This window comes from Meriones unguiculatus, chromosome 18 (genome assembly GCF_030254825.1).
Source record: "Meriones unguiculatus strain TT.TT164.6M chromosome 18, Bangor_MerUng_6.1, whole genome shotgun sequence".
Classification (NCBI taxonomy): Eukaryota; Metazoa; Chordata; class Mammalia; order Rodentia; family Muridae; genus Meriones; species Meriones unguiculatus.
Genome location: NC_083365.1, coordinates 61997204 through 62017022, shown reverse-complemented (window position 1 = coordinate 62017022; position 19819 = coordinate 61997204). Strand labels below are relative to the sequence as shown.

The 19819-nt window shown below is 38.6% G+C and overlaps 1 protein-coding gene across 3 annotated transcripts in view; it reads right to left on the bottom strand.

The window, feature by feature from the left end:
* Window positions 1–19819, bottom strand: part of LOC110563726 (contactin-associated protein like 5-1-like) — a 785262-nt gene that overhangs the window by 238431 nt on the left and 527012 nt on the right. The gene's annotated exons all lie outside the window — the stretch shown is intronic.

Genomic DNA, 19819 nt, shown 5'->3' with positions numbered 1-19819 from the left:
AATAAATAATTTAAAAAAAAAAACAAATATCAACTTCATATGGAAAAGCAAAAACCCAGAATAGCTACAACAATAGTGTACAATAAAATGAATTCTGGGGTTATCTCTAACCCTGATTTCAAGCTGTACTACAGAGCAACAGTGATAAAAACTGCATGGTATTGGCATAGAAACAGAGGAATGGATCAATGGAAAAGAACTGAAGACCCAGAAATAAATTCATACAACTATGATCACTGGATTTTTGACAAAGAAGCCAAAACCATACAATGAAAAATGATAACATCTTCATCAAATGGTGTTAGTCTGTGTATCTACATGTAGAAGAATACAAATAGATCTATATTTATCACCCTACATAAAACTTAAGTCTAATTAGATCAAAGACCTCAACATAAAACCAGACACACTAAACCTGTTAGAAGAAAAAGTGGGGAAGAGCCTTGAACTCTTTGGCACAGGAGACAACCTCCTGAATGGAACACCAAGAGCACAGGCTCTAAGATCAACAATCAATAAATGGGACCTCATGAAGCTGAAAAGTTTCTGTAAAGCAAAGAACACTGTCGTCTAAACAAAACAACTGCCTACACATAGAAAAAAAGATCTTCACCAATCTTACAACCAAAAAGGCTATTTCCAAATATATATATATATATATATATAATTATAAACTCAAATTAAAAACCTCCCTCCCTCTTCCCCCTCTATGTCTCTCCCCAGGTCCACTGATAGGGGAGGTCCTCCTCTCGCACTAGCACTATCTGACACTAGCCTACTAAGTCTCATCATTTAGTTCTGGATCCTCTCTTTCTGTGACCTTGCTAGGTCACCTCACCAAGGGGAGGTGATCAAAGAGCCTTCCACTGAGTCCATGGTAGAGACATAAGCTTCTATCTTATGAGAGTGAATTTTAAAACAGCTTAGAGCACTGTGTAATGGTGCACTCCTATGACTATCATGAACACTAATCAATACAGTAAAGACTCTAGGTGGGCAACAGATTGACTTCTCCATGTTCAATGAGATATTCAGGTCCTGTCTTTAGCAATGGGGCTTTACTATCTGTTTATGGAGAGCAGACAATAATCTTGGCAATACCCTGAGTTGTTTATGGGCTTCCATGGAGCCCCCTTGAGCAACAACACAATTAAATGTAACCTATTCTTGGCACTGGAGTTTTACTTGGTGTTAAGAGATATCTAGCTGGACCATGGTCTTCCTCGTTATTTAATGATTTCATTTAGGTTTCTTTCATAATTGTGTATATTTTAAGAAGCTTCTACTGTAGTAAATTTCCATATGTTCCTTTAACTGGCCTTTACTGTTAGTATATCCTTTCCATTATCCCTCCCTTTACCTACTCTAAACTGTAATGGTTAATTATGACTGTCATTTTGACTAGGTTAGATAATGTCAGGGGCATTAGTGAGGCACACTTTTGTGTGTGCCTGTTAGAGAATTTCCAGAAAGAATTAACTAAGAGGTGAAGATTCACTTTGAATGTGATTGACACTACCATGTGAACTGGAGTCTAGGACTAAATGAAAGAGGCAAGGGAGAAACCAAAGGACTGCTGGCACTGTCCTCCCTCTGGTGTAGGTCTGTGAATGGGTTAGCAAGTTGCCTTACACCCATTCCGACAGCTATTTTCTTGCTCATTATTTCCAACTCATTATTTCCAACTCAAAGCTGTCTTTCATTCAGTTACTTCTGGTCATTGTGTTCAGATGCAGAGACAATCATAACTAATACTGTAAGAAATATTTTCCTTGCATTTACTATTAGTAGTAACTATTAACTATCATATAGTGCTTGGGATTGAACTCAGGGCCACATACAGGTAGGGCGAGTATTCTACCATTAAGCTGTACTTTTTTCTGTATTGTTCTAACTGATCTTGATGTAGGACAGCAGTAGACCCACACTTTCCCTGATCAATAAGTTTCACTTATTGGAAAGCTTTTTTCTGAGGTGGTAGTGGGCATGAAAGAGGTAAAGACATTACTTACTACATAAATACACACCATTTGTCTTTGGCTAAAGTGTCTCAAAAATAAAAATTTTTGGCTGTTTTACCAACAGTTTTAGTTCTTTACTGTGACAAGAAAGTAATAAACTCTGATGTGCATTTTCACTCAGATTGTTTGGTTAGAGTAGAGACATGAGAGCCATGTTAGAAAAGACACTTGGGGACCATGAAATATAACTTCCAGTGCTAAAAATGAGGATCTTGAGGCCCATAAAATGTTAGTAACTTGTTCAAGGTCACAGAGAGTCAATGACAGAGCCTCCCAAGCTGGCAGTTTCTATTTTGTGATGTGTCTGTCTGCCTGTGAACATCCATGCCTCAGGTTCAGCCAAATGCACTTGCTCAGTCACTGTTCTCTTACACATCACATACATGAGAGAAGTCATTCTTAATTGGAGGGGAAGGGATATTTTATTAATCCAACAACTACTCAGTAAGTCTCTCTCATATCTAAGGACAATTCTAGGCATTTGAAGGTTAAAAATCAAGGTAACACAACTCTCCTTCATCTGGATCTCATCTTCTAATAATCAGGGCATAAAGAACTTCAGTGAATAAATGGGAAGAAAATGTCTGTATTGAGATCTACACAGACTATAAACTTAGGATAAGGCAGTAAAGAGTAATAGAATAGGCTTTTCAGTTATATATAAAATTCAGTGTGAGGGCCAAATAACAAAAGATATCCCAGCACAGAAACAGAAATGGAACTTACTGCACTGGTGTAAGCAGTGGGCCAATTTCAGGAAAGGACAGAGAGAGAGAAGTAGGGCAATATGGAGTGAGATTGTAGGAGATGGGCCAACAGAGTCTCCATCAGTCAGAATTCTGCAAGTCGTGTAAAAAGAGTCAAGGTTTTATTTTCAAGGCAGAAGGAAAGATGTGAAGCCCAGTTTCATAATATTATTTTTAAAATAGCACTTCATCTGCAAGGCTGAAGGTGGGATATAGATTGGTACAAAAGAGGAAGTGCACTGAACCGGATCACGACGAGGACATGCAAGGGTTGCAAGGCAGGTTGCATCAGTGGAATGACAAAATCTGCAATCACAGAAGTTTTAGCCTGTGTTGATATATCTAATAGAAAATGGAAATGAAGAAGACATTTCACATTTTGATTGGAAATTTAGCAAATGAGGATGCCATTTACTCACATGAGATGGGTAGCTACATGGAAAATTTGGATGGCTTAAAGAAATCAGGAAGATTAGGGTTACACCAAGGTACTTTTTGTCTTTTGTGGCTATTGTGAAGGGTGTTGTTTCCTCCTTTTCTTTCTCAGCCCTTTTGTCTTTTGTATACAGAAGGGCTACTGAATTTTTGAGTTAATTTTGTATCCTGCCACTTTGCTGAAGGCGTTTATCAGCTGTAGGAGTTCCCTGGTAAAGTTTTTGGGATCAGTCAGGTATACTATCATATCATCTGCAAATAGTGATACTTTGACTTCTTCCTTTCAGATTTGTATCCCCTTGATCTCCTTCAATTGTCTTATTGCTCTAGCAAGGACTTCTAGAACTATGTTGAAAAGATATGGAGAGAGTGGGCAGCCTTGTCTTGTCCCTGACTTCAGCGGGATTGCTTTAACTTTCTCTCCATTCAGTTTGATGTTGGCTATAGGCTTGCTGTATATTGCCTTTATTATGTTTAGATATGTGCCTTGTATCCCTGATCTCTCCAAGACTTTAAACATGAATGGATGTTGGATTTTGTCAAATGCTTTTTCAGCATCTAAGGAGATTATCATGTGTTTTTTTTTTCTTTCAGTTTGTTAATATGGTGGATCACATTGATGAATTTCCATATATTGAACCACCCCTGCCTACCTGGGATGAAGCCTACATGGTCATAGTGGATGATATCTTTGATGTATTCTTGTATTCAGTTTGCAAGTATTTTGTTGAGTATTTTTGCATCAATGTTCATAAGGGAGACTGGTCTGAAATTCTCTTTCTTTGTTAGGTCTTTGTGAGGTTTAGGTACCAAGGTGACTGTGGCTTCATAGAATGAATTTGGTAGTGTTCTTTCCATTTCTATTTTGTGGAATAGTTTGAAGAGAATTGGAGTTAGCTCTTCTTTCAAAGTCTGGTAGAATTCTGTGCTGAAACCATCTGATCCTGGGCTTTTGTTGGATGGGAGAATTTTGATGACTGTTTTCTATTTCCTTAGGGGAAATAGAACTAATTAATTGATTTACCTGGTTTTGATTCAGCTTTGGCATGTGGAATCGATCAAGAAAACTGTCCATTTCATTTAGATTTTCAAATTGTGTGGCATATAGACTTTAGAAGTAAGTCCTAATGATTGTTTGGATTTCCTCAGTGTCTGTTGTTATGTCCCCCTTTCCATTTCTGATTTTGTTGATTTGGATAGTTTCTCTCTGCCTTTTAGTTAGTTTGACTAAGGGTTTGTCTATCTTGTTGATTTTCTCAAAGAACCAGCTCTTGGTTTCCTTGATTCTTTGAATTGTTTTATTTGTTTCTAATTTATTGATTTCAGCCCTTAGTTTGATTATTTCCAGATGTCTACTCCTCTTTGGTGTGTCTGGTTCTTTTTTCCCTAGGGCTTTTAGGTGAGCCATTAAGTCACTGGCATAAGAGGTTTTGAATTCAAAGACTTGTATGAAAAAAATTTTCAAGTCTCTGAAGAAAGAATTAGAAGAAGATATCAGAAGATGGAACTGTCTACCATGGTCATGGCTTGGCAGGATTAACATAGTAAAAATGGCCATCTTACCAAAAGCAATCTACAGATTCAACACAATTCCCATCAAATTACCAACACAATTCTTTACAGACCTAGAAAGAAAAATTCTCATCTTCATATGGAATAACAAGAAACCCAGAATTGCTAAAATAATCCTCTACAATAAAAGATCTTCTGGAGGTATCTCCATCCCTGATCTCAAGCTGTACTATAAAAACTGCATGGTACTGGCATAGAAACAAAATGGTGGATCAATGGAACCGAACAGAAGACCCAGAAATTATCCCACACCCTTATGGACACCTGATCTTTGATAAAGATGCCAAAACCATGCAATGGAAAAAAGATAGCATCTTCAACAAATGGTGCTGGTCTAACTGGATGTCTACATGTAGAAAAAGACAAATAGATCCATACTTATCACCCTGCACAAAACTAAAGTCCAAGTGAATCAAAGACCTCAATATAAAACCAGACACATTAAATTGGTTAGAAGAAAAAGTGGGGAAGACCCTAGAACTCATTGGTACAGGAGAAAACTTCCTGAACAGAACACCAACAGCACAAGCTCTAAGAACAACAATCAATAAATGGGACCTCATGAAACTGAAAAGCTTCTGTAAAGTAAAGGACACAGTCCTCAAAATGAAATGACTGCCTACAGATTGGGAAAGAATCTTCACCAAACCTCTATCTGACAGAGGGCTAATATCCAGTATATATAAAGAACTAAAGAAGTTGAAAAGCAACAAATCAAGTAATCCAATTTAAAAATGAGATACAGAGCTAAACAGGGAATTCTCAATAGAGGAATATCAATTGGCAGAGTGGAGGAAGGGAGGGATTGGGATGGGAGGAGGCAGGGAACCACGGGGGAGATACAAAGTGAGTAAAGTGTAATTAATAAAGAAAAATAAAATAAAACAATAAGAAAAAAGAGAAATGCTCAACCTCATTAACCATCAGGGAAATGCAAATCAAAACGACCCTGAGGTTTCACCTTACACCCATCAGAATGGCCAAGATCAAAACCTCAAGTGACAACACATGCTGGAGAGATTGAGGAGAAAGGTGAACCCTCCTCCACTCCTGGTGGGAATGTAAACTTGTACAACCACTCTGGAAATCAATCTGGTGCTTTCTCAGACAACAAGGAAATGCACTTCCTCAAGATCCAGCTATTCCACTCCTAGGCATATATTCAAAAGAGGCTCAAGTACACAATAAGGACATTTGCTCAACCATGTTTGTAGCAGCTTTATTTGTAATAGCCAGAAGATGGAATCAACCCAGATACCCCTCAACTGAAGAATGGATACAGAAATTGTGCTACATCTACACAACGGAATATTACTCAGCAATGAAAAACAAGGAAATGATGAAATTTGCAGGTAAATGGTGGGATCTGGAAAGAAATATCCCGAGTGAGCTATCCCAGAAGCAGAAAGACACTCACTCATATATACATATAACATAAGATAAATCTACTAAAATCTGTACACTTAAAGAAACTAATCAAGAGTGAGGACTCTGGCTAAAATGCTCAATCCCCACTCAGAAAGGCAAAGAGGATGGACACCAGAAGAAGAAGGAAACAGGAAACATGTTAGGAGCTTCCCACAGAGGGCCTCTTTAAGGCTCTGTTCTGCCGACTATCAAAGCAGATGTTGAGACTTATGGCCAAACTTTGGGCAGAATGCATGGAATCTTATGAAAGAAGTGGGAAAAAATTGTAAAATCTGGAGAGGACAGGAGGTCCACAAGGAGAGCAACAGAACCAAAACATTTGAGCACCAGGGTCTTTCCTGAGACTCATACTCCAAAAAGTACCATTCCTGGAGATTACTTAGAACCACTGCACAGATGTAGCCCATGCAGTTCAGTGTCCAAGTGGGTTCCATAGTAATGGGAAAAAGGACTGCTTCTTGCAGGAACTGATTGGCCTGCTCTTTGATTACCTCCCCCTGAGGGGGAAGCAGCCTTACCAGGCCACAGAGGAAGACAATGCAGCCACTCCTGATGAGACCTAACAGACTAGGATCAGAAGAAAGAAAAAAGAAACCCTCCCCTACTAGGGGACTTGGGGAGGAAATTTTGTGGATAAGGGGGAGGAAGGGAGGGATTGGGAGGGGAGGAAGAAGGGAACTAGAGGTGGTATACAAAGTAAATAAAGTATAATTAAAAATAAAAAAATAATGGAAAAAAAGAAATCAGGAAGAATCCTATACTTATACTAAAATAGTCAACAATAATTCTATAAATATATAACAACCATTTGTATAAGTAAACCAAAGTTTACGTGTCTTGTATGCTATCAAGCAAGGAATACTTAAACTCCAAAGCAGAATTCTCTCAGAGAAACTGAATGAGGTCCTGAGAGTTTCTTCTACATGCTGATGTAGTTCATATTACCTGTGTTCACTGGGTAATGGGAAGAAGATACTGGATGAAGTTACAAGGGGAGATTGGTTATCTGCCACCTCAAGTCACAGCATGTATCTCATTAGCTATCACTAAGTCACAGAAGCAGAGATCATAAAGGGGCTGAGGATGTGGCTCAGTTAACAGAGTGCTTCACTACAAGCACAAAATCCTGAGCTCGTTTACCAATGCCACTTAAACCAGATGAGCTGGTGCAGACCTGTAATGCCAGAATGTGGAGGGAGAGTGGGATATCAGCTACTTGGCACATTCAAAGTCAAACTTGGGTACAGAGACCATGTCTACAAATAACAACAAACCCCAGAAACCATGTTCTAATCATTCAAGTAAATGACACAGTAACTAAGATTAGGTTTTATGATTCCAAATTTCATGTTCTTTTCCTTCTATTATAACTGTGTCTTAGGATTGCAAAATTGAATTTTCCTTCTGTAGGCATCTTGGAGATATAATAACTGAACATGCTTCATCATGAAGTAGTGAGAAAAATGCAGACTATATCTTAAAATAAGTCTCGGTTTTGATACTTGTACAATAACCACTGGCCATTTAAATAATTAGTGATCAAAACACCAACTTAATTATGTGTAGGTACATATCTATCAAATTATTTGAGTGTTTATTTCCCATTAGCTATGGATCCTTGTCTGTGGCCTAGAATAGGTAGATATCTTTCTTATAAATTCACTGACTTCTTATGAATTCTGACTTTCTGTCTCAAGGAAATCACCAAGAGTTATTATTAGAGAAGTATATGAACAGTGGTTTTCATATACAGTGAAATACATTGACTAGATTCTTAGATACATGGTTAGTCTCTATGTTTATTTTTAAATTGTGTGTGTGTGCGTGTGTGTAATACAGTGTTCCTGTGGAGAACTTCTGACAGCCAGTTTTCCACATTCTTCATATGGGTTCCTAGGATACATATCAGGATATCAGGCTTGTTAGCCAGTGCCTTTACTTGCTGAACCATTTGACTAGCTCAAGTATCTATGTTTGAAGATGTGATGAAGTCCTATAAATTTCTCCTATTCAAGTCTCAATTAGGGAAGAGCAATATTTTTTTTTTCCTCTTGAATGTGGGCCAATTAAATGACTGTCTTCTAGTTATCAGAAAGGGATAACTATAGAGAATGTTGCATGGTTTACAATCTAGGCAATAAATGTGAAACATTTCACACTTGGCTCACTCTATTTTTTAAGACATGTGTCCATGAAACTCAGTAACTATTATAAGTGACATATCCATGAAAGATCCATGCATCTACGTGAGATCTCAGACAAACACATGTCTAGCTCAGGTCCCATCCAATACCCAGCAGCAACTGCCAGTCCTGCCTGTAAATCTATGTATGATAGAACCATCAAATGACTTCAGCCGGGCCCACCAGAGCCCAGGAGATGAGGGCTGTATGTGGTAAGTTTCATAGCAGAGTTGATGGCACATGGTTACACAGAAGTTGATAACAGGATCAGGTCAGCCTTTTCTTTAGGTAGCTGAGATTTCTCTGTATCACTTTCTTCCTTGTCTGAAGCCTGCTTTCTTTTTCTTTTCTTTTCTTTTTTTGGATGATAGTTGCACAGTGACTTTCAAAGCAGATAGAAGTGTAATTGCTCTCCAGCACTTAGGAGCTATAAGAACATAGACCAATAACCTCATTTCTCATAACTTCTTATTCTTATTCTTATAAGATAATAATAATGACAATATTAATAATCTCTCAGATGACTGCTAAGAGGATTCAGTGAAATGAGGTGCTTGGAAAGCCAGGCAAGAGCCAGGTTCTCAGTGCTTGGAAATCAGTATTACCAGTGCTGAAGAGTGTAGCTTTCAAAAAGTACAGACTGTTATATGGATTCTTATAGGACACGAAGCATAAATAACTATTACCTTATTATTTTATTTTCATTGAAATACGGTCTCATGTAGCTAAAGCTGACTTCAAGCTCATTGTATAACAAAGAAAGACCTTGAACACTTGATTTTTCTGAATCCAACAACCAATTGCTGCAGTTACTGACATATATTACAGTGCCTGTTTTATAATTAACATTTTAGTTTAAAAAAACATTAAGTACTACCTTGATATTTCTATTACAATTGTAATGACAGAAGTTTTTAATTTGGAAACAAAACTAAAGTGTTTTATTATGAAAATTTTGTGTCATTTCACTTTGCTCACATTTACTTCAATTGTATTATCTTCTTCCCCCTGTTTCCTTCCTTTTGTCTTTTAATATCCATATCTTGGCTGTAGTATATAATACAGCGGTGAACATGGATGTGCAAGTGCCCACAAAGGGTCACACTAGATCATTTAGGGATGTCCTCACAGCATATAGCTGGATGAATGCTATATTTAGTTTTTGTTAAGAATCTCTATAATTCTTTCCATAGTATATGCACCAATTTATATTTTCATCATATCAGCTCCACTGGTTCTTGTCAGCACTTATCATTTTCTATACAACAGCTACTTTGGCTGGGGCAATTTCAATTTACATTTTCTGGTAGCTAAGAATGTTGAACACATCTAAAAGCACCTACTGCTCATGAATGTTTCTTTTGAGGCATGTGCCTATGCTTCTGTTTTTTCATTATATTGTTTTTATGATTCTGGGGTATCTTGCAGTGTGAAATGAAGGGATGTAGACTTCTGAGTCATTTCTACCTGTGTATATTGTATGTGTATGTGGGAGGAAATGTGTAGAGGGAAGGTTTCTAGCTGGCAATGGTAAAGTGGTAAGGAGAAGACCAAAGCAACTTCAACTTAGTTTAACTGGGGGAGAAAATTATGGGTTCTGCCAAAAGGCACAAGTAATTCCTCTAACAGATTCCCCTGAATTTGAAATTGTGTACACAGAAGAGTGGACATTGTAGGTCTGCCTTCATTGAACTCAAAACCTTCTATTTAATCAGGCACAAGACATGACCTAAGGGGTCCATGTGCTTACAAATCAATAGGTTTAGTCTGATAAACATATGCTGACAACTGTTGCACGACATTTGATTCCATTGTGATCCCTGAAACTGTGAACTGTAAAAACTTGTTTTATGTTTAGTGTGGTTCAGCCCCATAACACACCTTAATCCAAGAACTTTGTGTTTATTAAAAAGAGGAGATTATGGTGTAGCTAAGCCCTAACACTCACCTTTAATACAAAAGCTTTCTGTACACAGGAGTTAATAAAGTTAACCCTAGGTCAAGAGGCAGAGTAAGTAACCAGTTGACAGGGAGTAACAGAAAGGAAGGACTTTGAGCTGAAGGCATTTAAGACTGCTTGGAGAAGAAGAAGGAACTCTTTAACTATTTACCTCCTTGCTTTTCAGCTCCTTGGACTTTTGGTCTTTGGAACTTTAGTTCTCTAGTTCTTGGGCTTTTGGGTGTTGGCTTTTTCCTCCTGGGATGTTGGCTGAACTAGCAGGCCTTTTCTTTCTAGGCCATCAGCTAGCAAGCTTTTAGCTTTGGTCTTCCTCCTCTGGAACATGAGCTGAGTAGGAATGTCAGCTGGGTCCTTTCTCTGCCCCTCTGAGTTAGCAAGTTTCCACCCCAGTATCTGGTTCCTGAGTCTTTGTTGGTAAAATTGAAGGATTTGGAATTTTCTGAGTTTTTAAAGTTATTTTTATTAATTACAGTTTATTCACTTTGTACCCCCCCCCGTACCTCCCTCACCTGCTCCCCCCTCAGGGGGAGGTGATCAAAGAACAGATCAATCAGTTCCTGTCAGAGACAGGGAATGTCTCTGAATTTTATGTTTTTATAACAACACATATAAGCTTTCAAACTTAAAGTAAGAAAAAATTATTTAATTGATAAAAGTTTCCAGTAACTTCGGCACACTAGAAGTTTATACTCTCTATTACTTAAATGGCGCCCCAACATCATCCCACAACACATTTTCCTACCACCTACAATACTCTCCCTGTTTCTTTCACTTTACTAGGCACATTTGTTTTCATACGATTCTCAGCCTGCATACTTCTGTCCTAGCTAGATACAGGCCTAAATTATGTCTTTCATGCAGTCTCTGTTGAAGAGGCCCCATTGCCTGAGCTTCAGGAGAAGTTTAACAATACTTTACTGAATGGAGTTCCCATATCTGCTCAATCTTCAGTCTCTTACTCCTTGGGAATTTTTTTTTTTTTTTTTTTTTTTTTTTTTTTGTCTCACGTTTTAACATGTACTGGCTTTGAGCAATTTGAGTTTCCTATTTTGGTGTCTCTGTGTGGTTTCTGTCATCCTGAGTACGAGGATGACATGTGTGTAAGAACATTGTTTTTATTCCACTTTTAGTGTTTACTTCTCAGGGGCCAGAAAATTACCTGACACTTAATAAATAATCACTAACTACTTAGTGCATATAAAGAAATAAAAATTCTGTTAATCTGTTTCGTTTGGTACCAGGGAAGGGGACAAAGACATTTTCCTTTAGAGAATCTTGATGGTCCCTCTCTATAAAGCATATAGGCTTTTCTGCATCACAATTCCTCACTTCAATGATCAATAGTTTAACAAACATAGAAAGTTAAATAACACAAGCAAATAAGGAGGCTTATATACAAAAGGGAGCTTGTAGCTCTATTTGGGTATAGCAAGAATGAACTATTATTTCATGGCATATATGATACAGAATATACTTGGTTGTGTATAAGTAGAACACAGTCAGCTCTGAGGATTTCTGGGGTATCATTTCCATGACAGCTATGAGGTATTGAAATTGTTGGCTGTTGGAGATCCTTATACACACTGACATGGTATTTTCATTTTCATACACAATCTGTGCATACCCTGTCATCTACCTTCAATCACTAGTTAGAATGCTGTGTTTTAGAAGATAATGAACAAAAGTGTTTGTTTGTGTTCATATGAATGAATTCATGTGTGTGTGTCTAAGTGTGTATAACTACCTAGCTACATGTTCCCTAAAGTATGAATGATGAAGAGAAAAAGGAAATTTAGGACATGATAATTATCTCACAGAGGTCACATTGTGTGCCTTTAAATCTCATTGGTACATGACAAGGTTAAAAAATTGACTACAATGAGAAACTGCTCCAAGTCTGTAGGGATGAGTGAAGGAAACTGAGTGGATCTCCAGTTCCCAGAAGGCAAACAGAGGTTCTGAGTGAGGGAATCCTCACAGCCAGCTTGTTTCTATGATAGATATGATTTGCAAATGCTTTCTGTTCAGATAGAACCAAGGTAAACTCCAGTTCAGCTTGACTTATGACCATTAGATTTCAAAGTAATAGAGTCTGAATTTCTGATGCAAGTTTCTGATGCAAGTTGATGAACTTTACTCAGCTTTACCTTCTGCTGTCAAGTCCCTGAGACAATGAATCTGTGTGGAAAAGAAGTTTGTTAGACTCACAGTTTTGGAGATTTCCTTCCGTGATTATTTGGCCCCAATGTTTTGTGTCTATGGTTGGACTGAGAGGAGGAGCAACTTTGCTGGGTCCATGGCCAAGAGGCCAGGGAGACAGCTTAATCAGTGAAGTGCTTGCTGCATAATTGTGAGATCCCACAGGAAACATTAATAAAACAGAGGAGAGTGTGAAGATGATTCTGTGAGAGTACCTTGTGCAGAGATTTGAAGACCTAAGTTCAGATGCCCAGCACCCACATAAAAAGATAGTTTAGCTGCATATGGTCGTAACAGATAGATAAAATGAGAACCTGAGCATTGTGGAATGTCCTAGTATTTTTAGTGCTGGAAAGATGAATGAAGACCCCTATGACAGCCAAGCAGAACTGGTGAGGTCCAGGCCAGTAGGGGACTCACTCTTAAAAAGGAAGGTGGACAGAGCCCTAAAAAACCACACCCAAGCTTACCTTGGGGATTCCACAAATATACACATGGATCTACCTGCTCGTATACAAACACACACACACAATGTAAAAGAGAAAAAGAAAAAAAAATGAAAGCGCTGTCCTCAATGACCTGAGTTTCTCCTACTGGGCTTAACCTTAAAAGTTCCACCACTAACCAGCAGCATCAATATAGAGATCAAGTCTTTAAACATGGGTCTTTGAGGATTCTCAAGGTCAAAACCATGCATGGAATTCCAAAGTCAGCTTTCACACTAAAGTGCTAAATACAATAGTATAAGTGAAACAGACAGGATGTTGGGAGAATCTAATGGAGTATCCTTGACTCTACAGAAAATATGGAAGAGAACTTGGGAAAGGATAGGATGCGAAATGTCCATTTATTACAGAGAATTTAAGGAGGCTATCCTACAGGAACATCTTTCCAAGCCTTTAAATCTTCCAAGTCTATTATATCTACCTTCTAGAGAGATTTTTGTCAAGTGTTATGAGTTAAATAGGAGATATTGCCCATAAGTCATATATCAGAATACTTTATTTCTTCGCTGAGGTGGTGATAGAGGTTGTAGAACATTAAAGAGGTGGGATCTCCTGGAAGTAGTAGGTTGATGGCACTCAGGTGTGGAGGAATACAGAGTCTGGTCTTACTTCTGGCTTAAGCCATTTTTGCTTTTTACCTGCTGCTTCCATCTGACCACCTACATGCTCCTTCCCATAAACTAATCTGCTTCCTATCTTCCCTGCCACAATAGATGTATCTCCTGCAGGAAGGACCAAAATAAAATCCTTCCTTCCTAAAGATTTTTCTGCCAGATATTTTTGTCACAGTGAGGAGAAAAGTACCTGATGTAGGGAGGTAGTTGACCAAGTTACTGATCCATCGTGGAGGTCATAGCTTCAGTGTTGATCTTTCTCTCCTTTGCAGGCAATCATTGCCTGAACTGACTGCTACCTCAGTCCATATACTTATCACCTACAACCTTCTTGACCCCTGCCCAGAGACAGAATGCCTTCAGGGTGCTGAGGTATAAGGAATGGCTCAAGCTCAGCCAGGCCTGGCTGTATCATAAGCCAGCCTCATTCAGTGAAAGGGACTGTTGGAGCATAGCAAGCTGCCTACATACACGCTCTGAAAATCTGTTCTGCAGCAATTCCTTAGCCTTGCAAAAATCTATGGCAAGAAGTAGCACACAGAGTTGGGAAATGCAAGGATGCATGGGTGTTACAGGAAATATTTCCTGTTGATTACAGCATCAAGGTGTTTCCAGGACACAGCGTCAGTTACAGAAATAGATGGCATGACACCTGAACTGCCAGTTATGTGTATTTCTGAAGGGAAATAGCAAAGGAATAGTGATAAAACAAGAGTGTCATGGTTCAGTCACCAGCTCGATGAAAGAAACACAATGGTACACCATGCATGGCCTCCACTCACCTGTCTTTCCTCTGCTCTCACTGCTGCTAGATAGAGATAACCAAACAGTCCTAGAGTTTGGAGAGAGATCTAATGAATTACTGTTGGGATCTACTGCCTGGCCACCTAGAATCTGAGTGGTACAACACTTGAATACTTCTGAGGAATTTGCATAATTTAAGATGTACTGACAGCTATGTGGCCCTAGCTGCTCTTCTCTCTCCATTTTGATTTTTCTACACAATAAGGAAATTTATACAAATGCATGCTCATTGTAAATACCCATTTTCTTTGATCTGTAGAGCTTTGTATAATAATTAAGAAAAAGTGCTGTGCTTTAATTTAGTTGAGTGAGGTACAAGGAGGAGCTCAGTCTCTCCTCAGCTTTCTGGTGTCAATCAAGCTACACGGAGATAATAAACTTTTCTGTGCAGATCTGGGGCTTGGATTAGAGAGATTGCTCAGATGGCATTCACATAGACAGCCACAGCCAAAAGAAACCTTTGCCATTATCAGTGGCCATTTAAAGGTGTTTTTTGTTTGCTTTCCTTTTCTCTCATCTTGCCTTCTTTACTTCTTCCCTTCCTTATCTCTCGTGTAAAGTACAGAGGAGGTGCTATGGAAAGAAGAATCCTTCTGCATCATTTCTTTCCAACTTAAATCCACCTGCAAATGATATTTGCCACATTTCATAGTATTCTGGCATTCTGATTAGCAGTTAGTGGCAACATATAAGCTACAGTGTTCTCTGCATTATCTCTATGTCTGCCTTCTCTATCTCTGTATTTCTCTCATATGTGCATGTATAATTACTATTACCAATAAAAAGTATTTACAGTTTCCTTTGGTGACATTGTACATTCATAAGTTTTCCAGCACTGGAGTGAGAATTTAAAGTAAATACCCATTGCTTAGAAATTAGCACACAGTTCCTTTGTGTTCGCTAAGGTATACATTGACTCAACCTTGATACACAATAGAATTTAAGGTGGTAAAAATGCTTGAAAATATTCACACGTTCAGTTCTAACAATGGTACCTCAAGGAATATATCCTGAGTATATAATCAGTTATGGTTATAGAAATCAATGTGAAAAATCTTCTTGTAGTCCTATCTACAGCATAATATCTGTGTCTACAGACCAAAGAAGCCTGCTCCTTGGAAACATCTATATGATTGGTTTTTAAAAATCAGTTATGGGCATGAATATGTTGGTTCAATGAAAATTTTATTACATTTATTATCTACAGAGAGACAGAGACAGAGAGGGATAGAGTGCTAACACATGTGCACACAGGAGTCCTACAGAATTTGTGTGAAGGGCAGTAGGTGATTAATGGCAATTTAGTCTTTTCTTCCACCATGTGTGTCCTTGAAATTGAATTCAGATTTTCAGGTTTGGCAACAAAGCTCTGTACCTGAGGAGATGTCTCAGCAGCTTTATTTGCTCTTCCCTTTGGGGATGTGACAATCACAGGTCTGGCAAACCTCTCTTAAATCTTCATTGAATCTATATAATGAGGGAAGCCAAGTGTGGTGGTATACACCTTTAATTCCAGCACTCAGGGAGGCATAAACAGGTGGATCCACTGTGATTTCAAGGCAAGACTCTTCTACAAAGTGAGCCCAAGATAGCCAATGCTACACAGAGAAACCCTGTCCTGAAAAATAAAAAAAAAGAAACCTACTCCTACCTACTACTGAAGAAGAGTATAGGCATGTATACACACACACACACACACACACTTAAACTTTAGTTACATTTTAATGGGACAATGATGAGCCTATTAAACAATATAAGCTTATAGGTAAAAGCCCAATTCCAAAAGTTTTTTTTTTTTTTTCCTTATGGAGTTGTTGGGTAGGAAGGTTCAATAGACAAACATATGTTATAGGCCATTGCCAATCTTATTGGTTATCCTACAAAAACTTATGGTAAGACCCTTTTGGAGAAGAGCAGTATCATCAGTGTTACTATCTCTTAACCCTGCAAGGTAACAGTTGATCTGGCAAGACAGGCCCACAGATGCAGTGTCAAGAACGCTGTGCAAATAGTCAAGCACCTTCTGAGAGACTTCAGTCTCCCTCTATAAGATCAAATTCATACCGGGGACCATTGCTTAGCCAAGAACCTATGGCTAGCCAGGTCATAGGTCTTAACAGAGAACCTACTGCTAGGTTTATTCTACTAAATGGACATAGTATTAAACTGCCTCTTAATGATTTATTGTTAAGCCCATGGACTAATACTTCTCTCAACCCTCATCAGAAAAGCTTCTATTTTGAGTAGATGATGATTAACACAAAGATCCATTGACTAGGCAAGGTTCATAGAGCAAGAATGTGAGCAATGCCTTAAATGAGCCTTCTATATTGCAGTATTTCTTTCCAAGCCTCAGGGATTACTACTGTAGAAGAGGAGGTATAAAGACTGTAAGAGCCAGAGATAGTAAGTGAAAAAAAGGGAAGAGTGTCCTCTGGACACAACAAGGCAGCTAAAAATATGAACTCAGAGGTCATCAAAGCATGCACAAGACCTGTCTAAGCTCAATCCACATGAATTATCACCATGGAGAGTGTAGGTAGACATTCCACTATTAGCTGAGGGGCTGTTGGCAACTGACAGATGCCAGAGAAGGTCAGATTTCCTAAAGGTTGTAGCCCCCGAAAGCCACCACATTCCAGTGGAAGGCTACATATATATCTCTATGAATATATGGGCAGCACACATTGGAAAAAGAAAAAAAAAGATACAGATTGCATGGATACTGGGCTGAACACCTGAGAAGAAAGAGTTGGGGAAGGGGAGATAAAATGGAAAATCTCACTGTATGAACTTCTCAATTATAAGTAATAAAAAATAAAAAGAAAACTCACTTTCAGCTTATTTTTCATAAAATCATCAACTTGGTTCCTTATCTTCTGAGATGGAAGCTTTGAGCAGAGACACTGGTTACTGGATGCCTCAGATATCCCGGGGACAGTCCAAAGATTGCAGACTTCATTTGTCTTTCTCATTTTTTCTGAGCCTTATGAGTTTAAGATCTTTTTTTTTTTAATAAATTTAACACGTAAAGTAATTGAACCATAGAAAGCAAGAAAGCTGGCAGAATTGAGGTTAGGATGGGACAGAGGCCTCATGCCCAATGTAAACCCCACAAACCTATGCTCTTCTTATGCAAACGTAAACTCAGAGAACACAGGACAATTGAGTTAGGAAGACAATGAATGCATACAAAGGAATCACAGGGACTCTCTGCCAGAGGAAACAGAGTGTTGCTCCCAGGCACCAGGAGGGTGGCTCAACAACAGCCTAGGATTTCAGCAATGGAGAGAGTGGGCAATACATTTGACCTCCAAGGGCATTGTGGCTGTTGTGTGAGTACATGTGTGCATACACACACACACACACACACACACACACACACAAATAAATAAATGAAATGATATAACCTAAGTGACATGACAGTATAAATCCTTTAGGGAAGTCCCAAAGTCATAATGGACATCTATTCTTTTTTTTATAGGAACTCAAATACTGGGAAATGACAAGGCAATGAAAAGAAAGGAGGGCAGCTCCTAGAGCCAGACATCCTAAGAAAGGCTTAGTGCAAATGTGTTTAGCTTACTCATCAGGGGATAGAGAAATATTCAAGCAAACACAGACATTGGGCCTTGTAGGGCAGTTTATGGAGATTGAGATGCAAGAAAAGGAACACAGAGAGGGAGCGCTGATTTCATCAGGCTGACAAGCATGGCTGAATCCAACAGGAGTTCCAGAATTGATTTCACAGTAATGATCCCGAGTCATAAAAAAAAAAAAAAGTTCCATTTTCTGTTCTGAATTATGTGTTTAAAAAAGGCAAGGAGGCATGTAATCCATTGGAGAAAGATTTCCATTTGAAATAGTTAAAGTTTTTCTTAAAATATTTTCAGTGTTTAAAAAGATAAGTGGCAGTTATCTGGAAAATTCACTTCGGTGGAAAGATATCTTCCCCCTAAAGACTGTCAATTAGTTAAGCAGTGCAGTGTATTGAATCAGGCATCTCCCACCCATGCTTTACTGGCATTTCTCTCTCTTGTTCCACAGCCAGGCTAAACCCGCAAATGCTAAGCCCTGAGTTAGTAAACTTTGTGACAGACTTGGTGAATACTGTTTCTTAGAATTGATACCCTTCCGTATAAATTAATATTGGCAAAAATGAATGAGTCCATTCAGGCTTAGTGGCCCACACATTCAATCTCAGCCCTCAGGAAGTAGAGGTGTGTAGATCTCAATGGGTACAAGGCTAGCCTATTCTAGACATGGAGTTCCAGGCCAGCCAGAGTGATATAGACTCTAATGGGCCCAACCTGTCTTGGCATTTAATGAAATGAAAATGGAACAATGTAGCAGAATGTTACTATTCCCCTGTGTGCTTCCTCATCCTGGAGGATATGAGCAGGCAACCTGTTGCCTCACCCCATACTGCTTTTGCCACCAAGGTTCCTTGTCATGATAGGCTTGAACCATGAGACAAAGCATAGATGCTTTGTCAGGTGTACATTACAACCAGAAGGGTAACTAACACACACACACACACACACACACACACACACACACACACACACACACACACACAATAATCAATTATTTACTCACTATAAAACACAGCATTGGGGGAAAATAAAAAGAGTTAGCCACATAATTTTTATTTTTTTCTGAAATGAAATTTTAGGGTTAGGTATTAGTTCCACTTTGTAGAGTGCTTTTCAAACCTGCACAAAAGTCCTGATTTTGATGGCCAGCACCATGGGGATGGGGGAGATAGAAAACAAGCATGGTGGCATACACCTGTATTCCCTGTACTCCACAGGTGGAAGTAAGATAATTAGAAGTTCCAGGTCATTTCCAGCTACATAGTGAGTTCAATGCAAATGTATGCTATATAAGAACCTCCAAGTTAATAACTTATTATTTATGTAAAATTGAAAATTTGCTTTTAGAGTCATGTCCATTGAAATATCTTTTTCAGGCAATATAAATTCTGTGACCACTGAGTAGCCTCTGCTTATCTTGTTTAGCCTCTTTTCCTGGTGCTTTCTCCCTAGGTATCCTTTGCTCTAGCCATAACTCATCACTCTTGAGTGTACATACTGGGATCCTTGATACTTTGTGAATTCATCTTCCATCTGCCATCTCTCAAAACCAGTTTCCAACTACCACACTTTCCATGTCTAGCGCTAATACTCTATCTTCAAATGTTATTTTCCTCACAAACCTCATAATTGCCACAACTGCTGAGAATGGATTTTGTCAGGACGTCTTTCTGAAGAGACAGAGAGAAATGTATACTTAACACACAGTCCCTTAATATCAAAGCCAAGATTCGTGGCCCTCTTTGGATCATATCT